The sequence below is a fragment of the Silene latifolia genome, chromosome Y (assembly GCF_048544455.1).
Source record: "Silene latifolia isolate original U9 population chromosome Y, ASM4854445v1, whole genome shotgun sequence".
NCBI lineage: Eukaryota > Viridiplantae > Streptophyta > Magnoliopsida > Caryophyllales > Caryophyllaceae > Silene > Silene latifolia.
Genome location: NC_133538.1, coordinates 91,651,333 through 91,669,506, shown reverse-complemented (window position 1 = coordinate 91,669,506; position 18,174 = coordinate 91,651,333). Strand labels below are relative to the sequence as shown.

General features: G+C 35.6%; 1 non-coding gene across 1 annotated transcript; it reads left to right on the top strand.

The window, feature by feature from the left end:
- The first annotated feature begins 904 nt into the window (after window positions 1-904).
- LOC141635179 (small nucleolar RNA R71) lies at window positions 905-1,011 on the top strand. Its single transcript, XR_012539883.1, has one exon. It is a non-coding gene; the product is annotated as a small nucleolar RNA R71 (small nucleolar RNA).
- Window positions 1,012-18,174: the final 17,163 nt, after the last annotated feature.

Here is an 18,174-nt window from a genome sequence, read left to right as displayed (position 1 = left end):
AACTTGCTTCTTCGGTGCTTCATACCTTGTACCACTTCTCAAGTGAATGGCACTAACCGTTTCATGTCTAGGGGATTACCTTGAGGTGGTAATTGCCCTTTTGTCTTTGTGAGCTTGAAGATGCTAGTTGAGTCAATTGTGTTTCCAACATCTTGGTGTGAGCTAGAATGTTGTTGATGGTGCTTTCCTTTGCTTGGCTATCTTTTTGCATTTGAGTGAAAAATTCTTGTTGATTCTTTTGCATTTGGAGGACCGCTTTTTGGACATCAAAACCTTGGTCATTTTGGTGATTGTATGGATTTTGATTTTGGTAACCTTGGTTTTGATTGTAAAAGGGTCTTTGATTTTGGTTTCTCATGGGTGGTGGAGTGTATGTTGTTTGAGGGTTTTGAACATTTTGGCTTTTGTATGAGAGATTTGGATGGAATTTGGTGTTTTCATTGTAAAAGTTGGAATAAGGGGTACCACTCTTGTATGCTTGGAAAGCATTCACTTGTTCATTTGTTCCCCTACATTCACCTTGGTCATGTCCCAAAGTTCCACAATTCTCACATATCCCACTTGGGATTGATGAGGATGCCGTCATGGCATTAACATGATGCTTTGATGATTTTGAGTTTTCCTCAAGTCTAGCCATAGCTTGTTCAAACTTCAAGTTGATTGTGTCAATGTGAGCACTAAGTTGAGCACCCAATTGAGTAACGGAGTCCACTTCATGCTTTCCTCCTCTAGTAGCCTTGCGAGGTCTACAATATTGTGAGTTATGGACCGCCATTTCCTCAATCTTGTTCCATGTTTGATTGTCATCAACTTCGGTGAACATTCCATTTGATCCCATATCGAGAATGTTCCTAGAATCTTCATATAAACCATTCCAAAATTGTTGTACCAAAAACAATTCGCTAGTCCATGGTGACGACATGAGCGACAAATTCCCTTGAACCGCTCCCAAGCTTCATACAAAGACTCTTCATCCCTTTGCTTAAAACCCATAATTTGAGCTCTTAGCATGTTAGTCTTTTCCGGTGGGTAGAATTTTTTGTAGAAAGCTAGAGCCAACTTCTTCCAAGAATCTATTCCAAGGGTGGCCTTATCAAGGCCCTTCAACCATTGCTTCGCGGTGCCGATTAAGGAAAAAGGAAATAAGACCCATCTAATTTGGTCTTGAGTCACGCCCGTTTGAGAGATAGCATCACAATAGTCGCAAAAGGTTTCCATATGAGAATGAGGGTCCTCACTAGGCATCCCCCCGAATTGGCTCCTCTCAACTAATTGGATGGAGGCGGACTTGGCAATAAAATTTCCGGTTAGATGTTGCGGTGTAGGAGTACCATTTGGTAGATTCTCCTCGGTGGGTACGGAGTGTGACGAGAATTTAGGCATTGTAGGTGGATTTTTTGGGGTATTGTGTAATGGGTTTTCTTCTCCTTCTATTGCGAAAGGATTGACAAACTCACTAGTGGGTTGAACAACTTCACTAATACCTCTTAAATTCCGCCTAACAAGTCTCCTATTGTTCGTCAAGGTTCTTTCGATTTCACGGTCAAAAGGTAACAAATCACCTTGTAACCTTCTAGACATGCAAAATATCAAACAACTCGAAAACAATTAGAACAAACCTTGAGGAGTTTTACTTCCTCAAGGCGAAAAATCACACAACTAATAACAATAAAAAGAAATCTAAATCAAACAAACACCGTCCCCGGCAACGGCGCCATTTTTGATGCGATCCCGCTAAGTGTTCACAAATTAAGATGTGGTCGTTGGGTCACGGTCGAATCAAAACATAATTTATAGCTTCACAAACAACTCTACAATTAGTAAAGAGGCAAGTAAAGGTCAGATCCCAAGGGACGGGTATTGAAATGAGATTTCTATTGCAACTAGTGGTGTCTAAGGGGTGTCACAAATTGGGTTAATGTAGAAGGTCACTAAACTAAAATAGCAATGAAAATAAACAAGCAAGATGAATTAAAGGGGTGTAAACAATTGATTAAAGGCACTAGGGTGTCATGGGATCATAGGGGAATCATGGGATATGATCATACAAACATGTTCTCAAATTATAAGCAAGCAATTATTGTTGTGATGGATTGAGTTGGGTTATATCTTACAATCCTAGGAAAGTTTGGGTCCCGGAGCCGAATCGATTAGATTGTACAACACCTACAAGTCGACTTAATCTTCCCTACTCAACAACATGCATGGTCTAATGAGACTCGAGTTGGGTTATGTCTTACAAGTCTCATTGAAAAGATAGGAGATGATAGTAAATGCAAGGATTCATAGGCTTAACATTTCATCAAATATAACATGTGCATGAGTTGAGATCAAAACAAGCAAGCAAATAAAACATGAAAGCATATTAATTTAAGCATGAATCATTCCCCATGTTGGTTTCCCCTAATCACCCATTAACCCTAGCTAAGAGACTACTCACTCATTATCATGTTGATCATGCTAGCAAGGTTGTCAATCATACCAACAATATGAAACATGATGAATAAATGAAAGTAATTAACAATAATTAAAAAGGGATTAAGAGATTATACCTACTAATGATTCCAATAATAAAGCAAAGATAAAAGAAGTACTTGAATGCTTGATTGAGAGGTTGCCAATCTCCCAACAATAACCCAAATAATCTTCAATTACCCAAAATAAAGGATGAACAAAAGAGAGATTAAAGAACTAAAACTTGGATTAAAAGTTGATTAATACTTGATTACAATATTAAAGAGAGATTTGATTGATATTAACTACACTAATATTGATAAGAAGAACATGCTCCTCTAATTAGACTAATGGGGTATTTATAGTGGAAATTAGGGAGGATGTATTAGGGTTAACTAAGGGCTAAACTAGTAATTACACTTTTTAGATTGAGCAAGGAGGAGCCGGTATTTTCCGAGAGAAGGGCTTCTTTCTTCGTAGCTTGGAGAAGACAATCCGTGTCTTTGTCTTTGGAATCCGGCGGAATAGGGTCGGGATGGGCGGATTGGCGTTGGAACCGAGCGGATTCAAGGGAATCCGGACGGATTGTGGAGGGGGAATCCGAGCGGATTAAGGCAAAGCCGCTCGGATTGTCTTCTTTGCGGGGACGGACGGATTGGTGACAATCCGCTCGGATTGTCAGTCAGCAACAAATCTTTTTCTTTTCTTCCCTTTTCTTCATAAATTCCTTGGGGATTTCCTTGGGGACTCAAGGATCCTTTCTCAACTTTGCTCTTCTACTATAATATGTTCAAAGGCCTTCTAATCTTGTCTCTCCTTGATGCTTGGTCATTGAATTCGATCAATTTAGTCTTGTTTTGCCATGAAAATGCAAGATTCTTACTCCTTTCCTACCAAGGGATCAAAATCTCAAAGAATATGCAAAACAAAGAACTAAAGATAAGAAATGACCCAAATAGGCACTAAAAAGCATGGGAACAAGGCTAATTCGAGGGCTAAATATGCGCCAATTATGGTCACATCAAAGAGAGATTAACTTGTGATACTATATCACATTTCCTTTGGCTTATATCAAAGTCTTCACTTTGATAACCCCATCACGACTAAATCATGATTTTTTGAACTCGATCTTTGAACTTCTTCAAAGATTTCTCTATTTACCTTATTAAGTGAACATATTAGCATCAACTTAAATTGTTGGTAAAATGATCAACCTATTATGGATCAATGATTTACAACCTCGATCTCCTTTTCAACCAAAAGGCACGAGACATCTTGCTTTGAATACACGATACACATATACCATAAGATCTAATGGTTTCAAGAGTATTCGATAACTCTTTGCGTTCATCATTCCAGAAACTAAGGTTTAATCTTGGGTTACCAATTTGAGTCTTGCATCATCTTCATGATATATCATTCCAGTTTGGTTTAGAATATAATCACCTTGATAATGGGCTAGACATACATCAAATCGTGGTGTATAGGGTCACAAAAGTGAAACCTCTTTTGTATCTTAACAAGTATATATTCTTATTTAGAGTTTATGTACTTAATAGTCATAATTAAGTACAACTTTAAATCCAAAAACTAGATTGAGTACACAATTATTCTATCTCTCGACATTATTGTTGCTAGTCGTCATATTCTAATCATCTTATGTGTCGAATACAATGATGAAAACCTCCACTGGTTTCTAATATTGACGAAGTAGTACTAGCAAAATTTGTGTTTAATCAAATAAACATTTAAAGAAGAAGGTCCCATTAGATGTCCCACAACTAACTTGTTGATTCTTCAATAACTTGGGGTAGTTTCCTTTCTAGTGTCCAACATTTAAGACAATGGAAACTTTATTGGTCGGAATTGAAAGGTTTAGTATCGTCATTCTCAACAACTTTACTTTTAACATTACCTTGTATCAATTCCATTATAATCTTTACTTCTTGAAGCTCGTCCTTTTCTTAACGGTTTAAGAGAATGCTCCCACTTATTTCAATGAGTCTTTACTTAGAGAAGCAAAGTTGAATCTTATGAAGACTACTCATCAATTTAATCGTTTTAATCTTAAAACTTTCATTGAAGTGTTTGCGTTATTTTGGTCAATTACGAATTCTGACAAAACTAATTACCAAAATAATTTATCGCTTCAAGGTACTTAATTTAATTAAGCATATGAGAAACAATTCATTGTAAGTAGATATGTTAGTCAAGTATCAAAAACCTGTTTGATAATGAATAACTTTAATCTATACTCTTTACAAGAGATCCTTAGCATTTGAGGTTTTCGAAGCAAATTCATATTTGTCTTTAGTTACGATGTTTTAATGGAGATTTTGAAAATCGAAATGATATCGTATATGAATTGTGGTAAAGAAATAGAACAATATGATAACGGAATAATGAAAACAAAACATTCATCGTTATAATAATACTTGTAAATAACAAGTAAAGCATTTACATAGTGACCTCTACCCAACTATGATAAATGATTCCGAGATCCAAATTCATATTAACTTGGGCACGGGGTAGCCGATGAAACCCTTATCAATATAACTCGGTCGATTAACTCTTTAATCAATTCTATTTTTAGAACTCTCGGTCGATAAAATTACATTAACATTTATCTTTAGCCCAAAACACATCCGACAAGGGCACGGGGTAGCCGATGAAACCCTTATCAATTACTTTTGTTAAGTTCAACCCAAATTTTGAATAAATGTGTCCATGATCCAAACCCATATTAAATTGGGCACGGGGTAGCCGATGAAACCCTCATCAACATGAATTCGGTGGATAGACATTTATCACCCACTTCTCCTACGTAACAAGGTTTGTACCCCGGGGTGGCCGAGTGCACTCCCTCGCGAAATAGGTTTTCATGGTTTCTACTATTTGGTAAGGCTATGTCTCAATTGTTTATTTTAGCGAGAGGTCATGTCAGTTTATTATCTATCACGTTTTAAGTGAACTAAAGCGGTGAACTACGATAATTGTAATTGAAACGGTCGATAAACTCGATTAAAATGACAATGCATCTTTTAGTTATGGCGATTTAGCGATCCATGCAACATATAAATAAAATGAAAAACATAAATTAATCCTAGTATGGCCTTCCTAAAATAGAAAATCTAATTAACTATTACATATTCAGAAACCAACTCCATTGGTCCCTAGAACTTCGGTTGAGGCACGCATCTCGAGGTAACACCGTCTTTATGTATCGCCTTCTTGAATGACTCCGTCTTTATGGAACTTCGGAATAATTAAATTACATAACAAATTACATAATTTCCTATTATACATATGTAATTAAAATAAAAAGAATCTGTTGGACCATATAGATATATGATTAAGTTTTGATAATGACAAGTGTGTGCTTTATTTTATATACTCTTGCTTGTAATTGTTTGTTTAGTCTTTGTTAGATTAACTTAGGTTTACAAGCTTAGCAAGTAATGTTATAGCTCTCTTAGCTATAACATTGAATATTTGTGAAGCGTCATTCAAGTCATGTTATAGCAGCTTGAGCTATAACATTAGAAGTTCTTAAGGCATCATAAGCAACTGTAACAAGTTTCAAGTATGATGATCATTCAAGCAAAAGGCTAGATCAAGTCTTTAACAAAGCTCAAGATGAAGAGCTTTTGGTCAAGATAAAGAGAAGATCCTTTACTGAAGATCTCCAGGAAGATTAGTTAGTATAGGTCTTCATCTAATGACGGTATCTTAAGATAAGAGTATTGGGAAGTAAAGTTATAGCTATTTCACCTATAACTTTACTAACCAAACTTAAAGTTATAGCTGTTTCCACTATAACTTTAGGTAGCATTTTAAAGGCACTATTTTAATAGTTTTAAAATCATTTTTCAAAGGATAAAATTCTTTTAAACATATTTCGAAATCTTTTGTATATGGTAGAGTTGAATTATGGGTTATTATCATTGGTAACTTGCATGTTCCTATTGGTTAGTAAAACGACTTATGGGTCGTCATGCTACCTAGGGTTTGCTAGTCTATCGAATCTAACCCTAATCCAAGGAGATAGGTTTTATCCAAGATTGGACACGGGCCTAGGGTTTCAGCCGTGAGCTGCAAACTGTTAGGGCGTGTGAGGTGGTTGTGTTTAAGTAATCTATCTAATCAAATCTAGCTTATATTTATTTAAGATATTTCCCTATCTTTATAATATATGATTTGATTTGTTTACTTATCCTAACATCTTAAAGATATAGTTTTACTTGTTAAATAAGATTTACTTTTATCTTATTTACTTAAACTATAATATCTTGGATTAAAATTAGGAAAGAGATAAAAATTTATCTCTTATAGCCTTGCCGCCTATCTCACGGCATCCTAGGGTTTCGTGCAAACCCTAGTACCCACTTCTACTATAAATACAATTGATCATTCTTCATTTATCCAAGCTTTTTCGAAATACAACAAACTTTGCGAAACATATTCGAGTTTAATTCTTAATTGTCTTATTGTTTTGTTTTAGAAAATATTTACGAAAAGTCGTGCTCTTCAAATTGCTTATCTTTCTTAAAGGTTACGTCATAAGATAATAGTACTTCATATTGTTTCTTACTCGTTCAATTGTGTGAACACTTAGAAGAACAATCAAGTGCTTTCTTAGTAACTTAAGATAGTCAAATTGAATATCTAGTGATATTCAAATCGAGTTATAGTTAGAGTTAACTATACGAGTTGGGTTGATAATTTTGTAATCCGGAGTAAGGTACTAAAATTATTAATCGAGAATAGTGGACGTAGGCTTCGAAGTGTGAAGCTGAACCACTTCAAATATCGTGTGTCTTTGCATCTTTCGTTTCAGTCATTTCATTACGTTCATAATCAATTAATTAATTAGTTAAAGTTTAATCAATAAACTTTAAGTAATTAATTACCTTGATATAAAATAAAAAGTAGGCATAATTTTTAAATACTCAATTCACCCCTTCCCCCTCTCGAGTATTTCGGGTGTGATAGACTCTTCAATTGGTATCAGAGCCTCGTGCTCTTGATTGCCTAACCGCAAAGAGGCTAGATCCGTCTATCTCTTTATCTTTTTATTTTATTTTTATTCCATTTGCCTTACACGTGTGAAATGGATTCCAAGTATCTTAAGTGTCCCGTCTTTGATGGGAAGAATTATGGACTTTGGAAAAACATGATGACACACTACATAAAAGGACATGATTGGGAGTGCTGGACGATTATAAAGAACGGACCACATAAAATTTTGGTCGCATCTTTGGAAGGCACTACCTATGAGAAAAAGGAAGAAGACTATGTTGAGGTTGATTACAAGAAGGTGAAAAAAATTCGAAAGCGATAAACTGTTACAAAACGGCATGACATCGATCGAATTCGATCGTTTTTCTTCTTGCACTTCGGCCAAGGAAATATGGGATGGTCTTGAGTTGGCCTATGAAGGAACATCGGCTGTAAGGAAATATCGCATTGATTTGCTGATTCAAAAATATGAACTCTTTAGAATGGAAAATAATGAATCACTTGATAGCATGTCAGCACGATTTTCTACTATAGTCAATGAGCTCAAAAATCTTGGTAAAACTTTTAACTCCGAGGATATTGCTAGAAAAGTACTTAGGAGTTTAACCAAGAAATGGCGTCCCAAGGTCACGGTTATGGAAGAAGTCAGAGATCTCACTTCTCTCCCTTATGCAGAACTCATTGGTGCTCTTATGGCTCATGAACTCGCCCCTGGATGACGATGAGGCCGAGTCCAAAGAATAAGAAGAGCATGGCTCTACAAGCTTCTGCTAAGGAAGAAGAAGATGTAGAAATAGAGGACGAAACGGTCTTGTTTGCTAAACGGTTCAACAAACGCATATTCAGAAATAAGCAAGCAAAATCGTTCAATAATAATAATAATAAGTTCTCTAATAAGAAAGTTTCAGAGTCAAAGAATACGTTTGCTAATAGAGGATGCTTCAAGTGTGGAGAATCTGGTCATATGATTAAGGATTGTCCCACATGGGAGGAAATTAAGGACAAAGCAAAACGTGACAAGACTAAAAGGGAATTCAAGCAAGTGATGATAGCATCTTGCTGGGGAGATCTAGACCCCGAGGACGACGAAGCATCAGAAGAAGAAGAAGTTGCTAACCTATGCTTAAGCAACGTCAGTCTTGACCTCTTCTCAGACGATGATAAAGATAGTGTGGACTCCTACTGCTGCTTCCTAGGAGATTCCGATTCAGAAGAAGAAGAAGAGGTAAGCTATCTTGAACTTAACAAGAGTGTCAAGAAACTTTCTAAGAATGCTTTAATAGAATATTTTGAACAATCTCTTGATAAGTGTCACGAACAAGAGATGGAATTGAAAGATTTGAAAGAACAAATTCTCGATATTGCTGAAGAAAATCAACTCCTTAAGGCAAAGGCCAAAAAGCTCAAATCTAAAGTTACAGCTAATATAGCTACAACTTCAGATTCGACAAATGCTGAGAAAAAGGTTATTGAGTCTAAAGTTATAGCTAATGAAGCTATAACCTCAGACCTAAAACTCAACATTAAGCATCTTCGAGGCCAAAGTTACGGCCCGGTGAAGCTATAACATTGGAATTGAGGAAAGTCAAAGAGCTTCTTGAGTCCAAGGCTACGGCTAGAGAGGCCGTAATCTCAGATCAAAAGAAGGAGATTGAATCTCTAACTCAGCAATTAAAGGAATCTAAGACTGTTCTTTTAAATACTAAAAGAACGCATACCGAGATGGTACGAGTTCTTAATGATAGATTCCAGAACTTTCGTGACAATTATGAAGAGACTCATCCTCCCAAAGTCGTAGAGTCAGACCATTCCAAATGCAACAAAGAAATAGAGTCCCTAAAGGAATTACTTTTGCATGCTAGAAAAGTTCATGAGAAATGGGAAGGTAGCACACGTGTTCTAAATTTCCTAACTGAGCAATCAGATAATAACATGAAAATGGGATTAGGACACGAGTGCTACGGTCGTAGAGATCACTCTAAATGCAAATCAACCCCTTCCGAACAAGACTTCAGAAGGAGAAAATATACAAATTTACCTGAATACTTGATTTGCAATTACTGTGGTCATACTGGACATATTCAAGAAAATTGTGTCAAATATGCTCAGGATTTAAGAAAAGGGATTAACTTTGTCAAAGCATCTGACACTATCTTCGAGGAAAGCGTCAATACCCAATCTGAACCAAGTACCAGTGAAAAACGCAACAATGATCATCGTTGGTTTTACGATATGAGCTTCGATTTCAAGAAGGCTACCAAATAAAAACAAACACCTGAGCCCTTCAAAACCAAAGCTCCCCCCAAACAACCTGAAAGACCACGACATAAGGAACCCATAACTCAACCCAAGACGGTTCCTAAACAAACCCATTCGCCTCCAAAACGTAAAGTCATAAAAAGGGTTTGGGTTAGAAAAGACCTAGTTTTTAGAGTGACTAACGTCAAAGGACCAACTTAGCTTGGGTACCTAAAAACTGTATCTAATCATTTTGCAGGTTGTGGTGAAAGAAAACAATCTATGGTACCTTGACAGTGGATGCTCAAGGCACATGACTGGAGATATAAACTTATTTCTTTCACTTGAACCCTTCGATGGAGGTAAGGTCACATTTGGTGACAACAAGAAGGGTAAGATCATCGGTGTAGGTAAAGTTGGAATATCATCTTCTCATGCAATTAGTGATGTTTATCTTGTTAGTGGTCTCAAACACAACTTGCTCAGTATCTCTCAATTATGTGACAAAGGAAATAAAGTTGTTTTTCATTCAGATTCCTGTCGAATAATAATTGAAGGAACGAGTAGTGTTGTGCTTGAAGGACACCGTAGAAGGAATGTCTATATGATTGACTTAAATAACATTCCTACTAATTCATTCACATGCATGAAAGTAACGACAGATGATCCGTGCCTTTGGCACAAAAGATTTGCTCACATAAATTCAACAACCTTGAATAAGCTAAAGAAATGGGATCTGGTTGAAGGACTTCCATCAATCAAATTCGATCAAGAAACTCTATGTGATTCTTATGCCCGTTGCAAGCACGTTAGATCTTCGTTCAAACCAAAGAGAATAGTAAGTACCAAAGAACCACTAGAACTCGTGCACATGGATCTTTGTGGCCCAATGAAGGTAAGAAGTAGAGGTGGATCCAGCTGAACAGGATGAAGAAGAATATTTGAACGAACCTGATTTCCGATTATCCAGGGATGAACTTCCGGAATTGGATGAGGAAGATAAAGAAATTAAGGGCACAAATGATGAACAAGGAACCCCTTCGAATGATAAAGGAAAGAGTACTGAGAGTTTAGTTGATGATACTAAAACCTCTTCTCAATCCAAGCAATTGAAGGATAAAGTTATAACTGATGAAGCTATAACTTCAACTTCTAATCAACAAACTAAGTCCAAAGTTATAATCGATTCTCGTTATAACCCCGGACTTGGATTCAGGGGGAACAAGGCTTGAACCCCAATCATTCGAAGAAGGCGAGACGAGTTCAGATGAAGATATGCCTCGTATTTCTAAGAAATGGAAATATAAGGATTCCCATCCGATGGAAACCATCCTAGGAAGTTTGAATGAAGGCGTTCGAACTCGGAGAAGACTTAACAACTTTTGCTCTTTCTACTCTTTTCTGTCAACCATTGAGCCAACAAATATCAAAGAAGCACTTGCCGAACCAGATTGGATCGTTGCAATGCAAGAAGAGCTTCAATAGTTTGAACGAAACAAAGTGTGGCATTTGGTTCCAAGACCTAAAGATCGAACGGTCATCGGTACAAGATGGGTATTTAGAAACAAGCTAGACGATACAGGAGTTATTGTTCGAAACAAAGCTAGATTGGTTGTACAAGGGTATAATCAACAAGAAGGAATTGACTACGATGAGACCTTCGCTCCGTAGCTTTGGACTCGAGGCTATTAGATTGTTAATAGCATTTCTTTGCTCATAAAGGAATAAAACTGTTTCAAATGGACGTTAAAACAGCTTTTCTTAACGACTATTTGAATGAGGAGGTTTTTGTTGAACAACCCCCAGGATTTCTCGATAGCAAGTTTCAAAACCACGTTTTCAAATTAGATAAAGCTTTGTATGGTTTGAAACAAGCTCCGAGATCGTGGTACGACAGATTGTCAAAATATCTTCTAGAAAGTGGTTTTAAAAGAGGATCGTCGACAAAACCCTATTCTGAAAACCGAGGTTTCCGATTTATTAGTCGTACAAATTTACGTTGACGATATTATTTTTGGTTCAACTAATAATCGTCTATGCAAGTATTTTTCAGATTTAGTGACCTCAGAATTCGAGATGAGCATGATGGGAGAACTCAAGTTCTTCCTTGGACTCCAAATCCAACAAACTCCTGAAGGGATTATGATACACCAACAAAAATACATCAAGGAGCTAATCAAGAAATTCGGTATGGAAAATTCTAACTCTAAACCAACTCCTATGGGAACTGAGAAGAAGTTGACTTTGGATGAAAACGGTAAGTCTGTCGATGAGACAACTTATCGAGGTATGATTGGCTCACTCCTTTACTTAACTGCAAGTCGTCCGGATATTATGTTTAGTGTATGCGTTTGTGCTCGATTTCAATCGTGCCCCAAAGAATCGCATATGATTGCAGTTAAGAGAATCTTGAAGTATTTGATTGGTACATCTAAATTATATCTGTGGTATCCTCTTGAGTGTAATTTCGATCTAATAGGGTATTCAGATGCAGATTATGCAGGATGTTCACTTGACAGAAAAAGTACTTCCGGCATAGCCACATTTGTTGGACCGTGTATCATCACGTGGGGATCCAAGAAGCAAAATTCCGTTGCATTATCTACTGCTGAAGCCGAATACATTCTTCTTTGGACTGGTATGTTCTCAACTTTTATGGCTTAAGCAACAACTATGTGATTACGGTGTTAATGTAGGGTGTATACCTATTTTATGTGACAACACAAGTGCTATAATTATATCTAAAAATCTTGCACAGCACTCACGAACTAAGCATATAGACATTAGACACCATTTTCTACGGGATCATGTAGATAAGGGCAACATAAGACTGGAATTTTGTAGTACAGAAAAACAATGGGCTGACATTTTTACCAAAGCATTGGCTAGAGAACGTTTTGAGATTTTACGATTGGAAATTGGTTTAATTGGTGGCAACTAAACTTGTCACAAAAATTTTATTTTCTATATGACTGACTAGATTTGACGAGATTGTATGACTGTGTCCATATTTTTAGTTGCACTTTTATTTATGTCAACTTTATATTATATTATGAGAATATTCCATTTTCTAGTCATATATATTTTAAGTTTATTATGAGCCAAAAGTCGTAACCAACTGCTCGTATTTCCTGCCAAAACCGAAATTTCCATAAGTCTATCTCTTACCATATCTTACTTTATCCTTATATATCTTACCATATCCTTTACCCTAACCACTTGTCTATCTTCTGGTAAATCTTTTAATAAAAAAAAAAAAAAAATTTACCTAACTCCACTCCACACGCCACCTCCACTATCCTACTTCCCTTAAATCTCTTTACCATAATAAGATTCCAACTCCCATAAATACTCCCTTCTACCGTCACCATCACCATCACAAACACAAAACCCAAAGATCACTTTTTAGACTTTTCTACACACTCAACCTCCAAAATCCTTTCACCATCATGACTCCTCCCTCAACCCGTTTTCACTCGCCCTCAACTCGGTCCACAACTCGGACCGGGTCCTCCAAACCTTCATACACTAAAACCTATGTCCCTATCAAAACTCCCTCACCTTCATCAAACCAAAAACCAAATAACCCCGATCATAACCGGGTTGATCCTAACTTAGAAGGGAAAAGACGGAAGTTGAATAAAGGGAAAAAGAAGGCCGTGGGGTTTAAAGATTCGGTGGAAGAGACTGAGGTTGTAGCTACTCAAGAAGGTCCCCAAAGGACAATGTTTCGGGAATATATGCCGAATGCAACATCAAAGGGGCTTGATACGCTACGACTCACCGCGGATGAAAGAACCCGTGTCAACAATGTTATGAGGTACGGTATTCATGGTGGTCGTCTCTATTCCGAAAAGTGGTATGGAAAAATCGAAGCTTTGCAATTCTTTAAGGATTTCTTGAATTTTCAAGAATGGAAGAAAGTTTGTTCCTTTGTTGGTCCGGTTTATCCTATAGAGGTAATCCAATTTTATTCTTCCGTCTCTGTCAAAAATAATGTGTTGCATGCGGTGGTGAATGATACCGAAGTCAAAATCTCCTTGCCGATTTTTGTACTGTTTTCGGTCCCCGATGATGGGATCGAAATAAATCCGAGTGCGGAATGGGGAGATGTGACGGAGGAAGAGAAGCTTAAAATTAAGAAGTCGTTTGATGTTGATGCTACGGGGTCAAGTAACATGCTTGCGGGGCCGTTTATCCCAAAATTGAAATTCCTTCTTAATTTCATTTGGAACACGGTTGTTCCGAGAAGGGGTGGTCGTGATAAGTTGTCTAGCTATGAGATGTTGTTGTTGTCTAGGTGGCTCGAGGGAACCCAAGTTAGTCTTCCTCGTCTTGTGTTTCATAAAATCATTCAAACTAGTGTTTATGGCAAGTATTTGTGAGAAATTGGATGCACAAAATAAGTTGGTTGTGGAGTTGGTCTCGGGTTTGGGAAAAGACAAGGGTGAAGCTTCGGGTTCGAAGGGTTCGGATCATGGTGAAGTCTTGTCTTATTTACATGGGCTTGAAGCACGAGTGGATGCTATGGCTAAGGATGCGGCTAGGGCGGCAAAGGAGTGTGTTCGTCATTCTAGTTCGTTAGCTAATTTGGCTAGTTAAGGTGGGGCTTTGTGGAAGGAAGGGAAGGCTATGCATGAGGATATGCGGGTTGTGTACGAGGCTACTCAAGCCTTGTCAATGAAGGTGCTTAATTTTGAGCGGTGTCTCACGGCTCAAGCTAATCATGTCCGTTCATGCTTTGATCGTCTCTACTCTCTTGAGTTTAGGACCCGTCCCGGTTATGTCAACCCCAATGTCGTGAAACGTGACATTTCTTGAACCTGTCCTCCTCTTTTCCTTACCTTTTCTTTTGTTAGACTTTATATTTTGAATAATTGTCTAATTCGGCCCATTTTGGCTTACTTCTCATTCGGCCCATTTGGCTTAAAACTCTTGTTCTCATTCGGCCCAGTTGGCAATTAGACTAATTTGGTTTGTAGTATGCTTATTTTCTATTTTGGCATGTTAATGTAGATTACTTTCTCGTTTTCTAATATCTCGTTGCATGCTTAAATTGTGTCTCGACTAATATTATTCTAGTTGTTTTATGTCTTTTCTCGTCTTTTCGATGATGTCAAGAGGGGGAAGAAATCTTCGTGACTTAAGTATTTGCCTAAGCTCGCTCCTTGTCGGAATCTTTAATCTCTTAAGGTCCTTAGATGCTATACTTTGTATATAAGTGATTGTTCTTGCGTTCAACTGTCTATGACTTTTTATAGTATTATGTTGAGGGGGAACTTACACTTAGTCACAAATCTTAAGAGACTTGTCATCATCAAAAAGGGGGAATTTGTTGGACCATATAGATATATGATTAAGTTTTGATAATGACAAGTGTGTGCTTTATTTTATATACTCTTGCTTGTAATTGTTTGTTTAGTCTTTGTTAGATTAACTTAGGTTTACAAGCTTAGCAAGTAATGTTATAGCTCTCTTAGCTATAACATTGAAGATTTGTGAAGCGTCATTCAAGTCATGTTATAGCAGCTTGAGCTATAACATTAGAAGTTCTTAAGGCATCATAAGCAACTGTAACAAGTTTCAAGTATGATGATCATTCAAGCAAAAGGCTAGATCAAGTCTTTAACAAAGCTCAAGATGAAGAGCTTTTGGTCAAGATAAAGAGAAGATCCTTTACTGAATATCTCCAGGAAGATTAGTTAGTATAGGTCTTCATCTAATGACGGTATCTTAAGATAAGAGTATTGGGAAGTAAAGTTATAGCTATTTCACCTATAACTTTACTAACCAAACTTAAAGTTATAGCTGTTTCTACTATAACTTTAGGTAGCATTTTAAAGGCACGATTTTAATAGTTTTAAAATCATTTTTCAAAGGATAAAATTCTTTTAAACATATTTCGAAATCTTTTGTATATGGTAGAGTTGAATTATGAGTTATTATCATTGGTAACTTGCATGTTCCTATTGGTTAGTAAAACGACTTATGGGTCGTCATGCTACCTAGGGTTTGCTAGTCTATCGAATCTAACCCTAATCCAAGGAGATAGGTTTTATCCAAGATTGGACACGGGCCTAGGGTTTCAGCCGTGAGCTGCAAACTGTTAGGGCGTGTGAGGTGGTTGTGTTTAAGTAATCTATCTAATCAAATCTAGCTTATATTTATTTAAGATATTTTCCTATCTTTATAATATATGATTTGATTTGTTTACTTATCCTAACATCTTAAAGATATAGTTTTACTTGTTAAATAAGATTTACTTTTATCTTATTTACTTAAACTATAATATCTTGGATTAAAATTAGGAAAGAGATAAAAATTTATCTCTTATAGCCTTGCCGCCTATCTCACGGCATCCTAGGGTTTCGTGCAAACCCTAGTACCCACTTCTACTATAAATACAATTGATCATTCTTCATTTATCCAAGCTTTTTCGAAATACAACAAACTTTGCGAAACATATTCGAGTTTAATTCATAATTGTCTTATTGTTTTGTTTTAGAAAATATTTACGAAAAGTCGTGCTCTTCAAATTGCTTATCTTTCTTAAAGGTTACGTCATAAGATAATAGTACTTCATATTGTTTCTTACTCGTTCAATTGTGTGAACACTTAGAAGAACAATCAAGTGCTTTCTTAGTAACTTAAGATAGTCAAATTGAATATCTAGTGATATTCAAATCGAGTTATAGTTAGAGTTACCTATACGAGTTGGGTTGATAATTTTGTAATCCGGAGTAAGGTACTAAAATTATTAATCGAGAATAGTGGACGTAGGCTTCGACGTGTGAAGCTGAACCACTTCAAATATCTTGTGTCTTTGCATCTTTCGTTTCAGTCATTTCATTACGTTCATAATCAATTAATTAATTAGTTAAAGTTTAATCAATAAACTTTAAGTAATTAATTACCTTGATATAAAATAAAAAGTAGGCATAATTTTTAAATACTCAATTCACCCCCCCCCCCCTCTCGAGTATTTCGGGTGTGATAGACTCTTCAGAATCTATTAAATTACAAGATGGTGATACGAGATCACAATAAATTACAACCGAATCGATATTCCCATACATTTCGGGTAATACCAATTAAAAACTAAGGCCATACTAAGTAAAATTACATAATTCAAAATTACATAAAATAAAATTATGACAATCATAAATAAAATGCAGCATTATAATATGTATGAACATGCCCAATTTTATGCTAAATCGCCTTTAAGGAGCCAATATCGTATATTAAACGGTTTTTACGGATTTGCGTGATTCAACATTTTAAAATCACAATAAATTACATAAAATCATATTTATGCACAAGTTAATTACCCTAACCATCATAGGACTCAAAATTAGTCTCCACTAACAATTTGACTATAATTAACTTATATATTTCTTAATATTGTTCATAAAAGGACTTAAAATTACAAAATAAAGCCATAAACTTCAAATAAATCACAAAAATTTCAAATGAATTCAAAATTTGAAATTTAAACTCATGAACATTCTGGAAAAATACCATGATACTCATAATATTCAAAATCTTAGGTTAGAATTTCGAAATTTATCGGGAAAAAACAATGTTGCGGTTGATCGGATTTATCAATTATAATCATAAAAACATGAGAAAAATTATATTCATAAACTTTTCAATTTTAGATCTGAAAAAGATAATAAAATACAACATGTGACATTTTTCCTTAGTCATGAAGTATGTTTTAGCAATTATTCACTAATTAAGTCACTCTTTATGCTATTTTTCATAAATAATTCATAAATCATGCATGAAGACTTCATTATAGCCTATTATTTTACACACATATTATAAAATTGCATGTGACAACATACTAAATTTCTATGACCAGATTCGAAATTTATCTCATATTAACCTATTTTTCAAATAAATCCGATTTTTATAATGAAAAATCCATATTTCGAGCATAAAAACTCAAAAAATTCTAAACATTTCCAGATCATCTAAAACTAATATATGTGAAAACATATCCAAAAACCACTGGAAAATTCGAAGTTTAGCTAATTTTGGTCCAAAAATGACATTTTTATCATAAAAATCACATTTTAATGCCAATATTAAATAAAATGAACAATAAAAATCCATAAATTAACCAAAATATCGTAAATACATTTTAGGATCTGAAACTTTAACATGCATAAATTATTTTCGTGATATTTCATAATAACACAAATTTACAAGTTTTATATGTTAATCGTATAACTCGGAAAAACTATAACCGATTTGCATGCAAACAACCTTGTGCTCATGATACCGCTTATTATAAATCTATATCTTATTATACAACATATTCATATATGTTTTAATTAATTTAGTCATAAAATTAATTACTAATCTTATGCATGCAAACTTAAATAAGAAGAGATAAGAAAATAAATTTCTCACCATTTAAATTTCGGTCAAATGAGCACCAACAAGATCTCCTTCTTG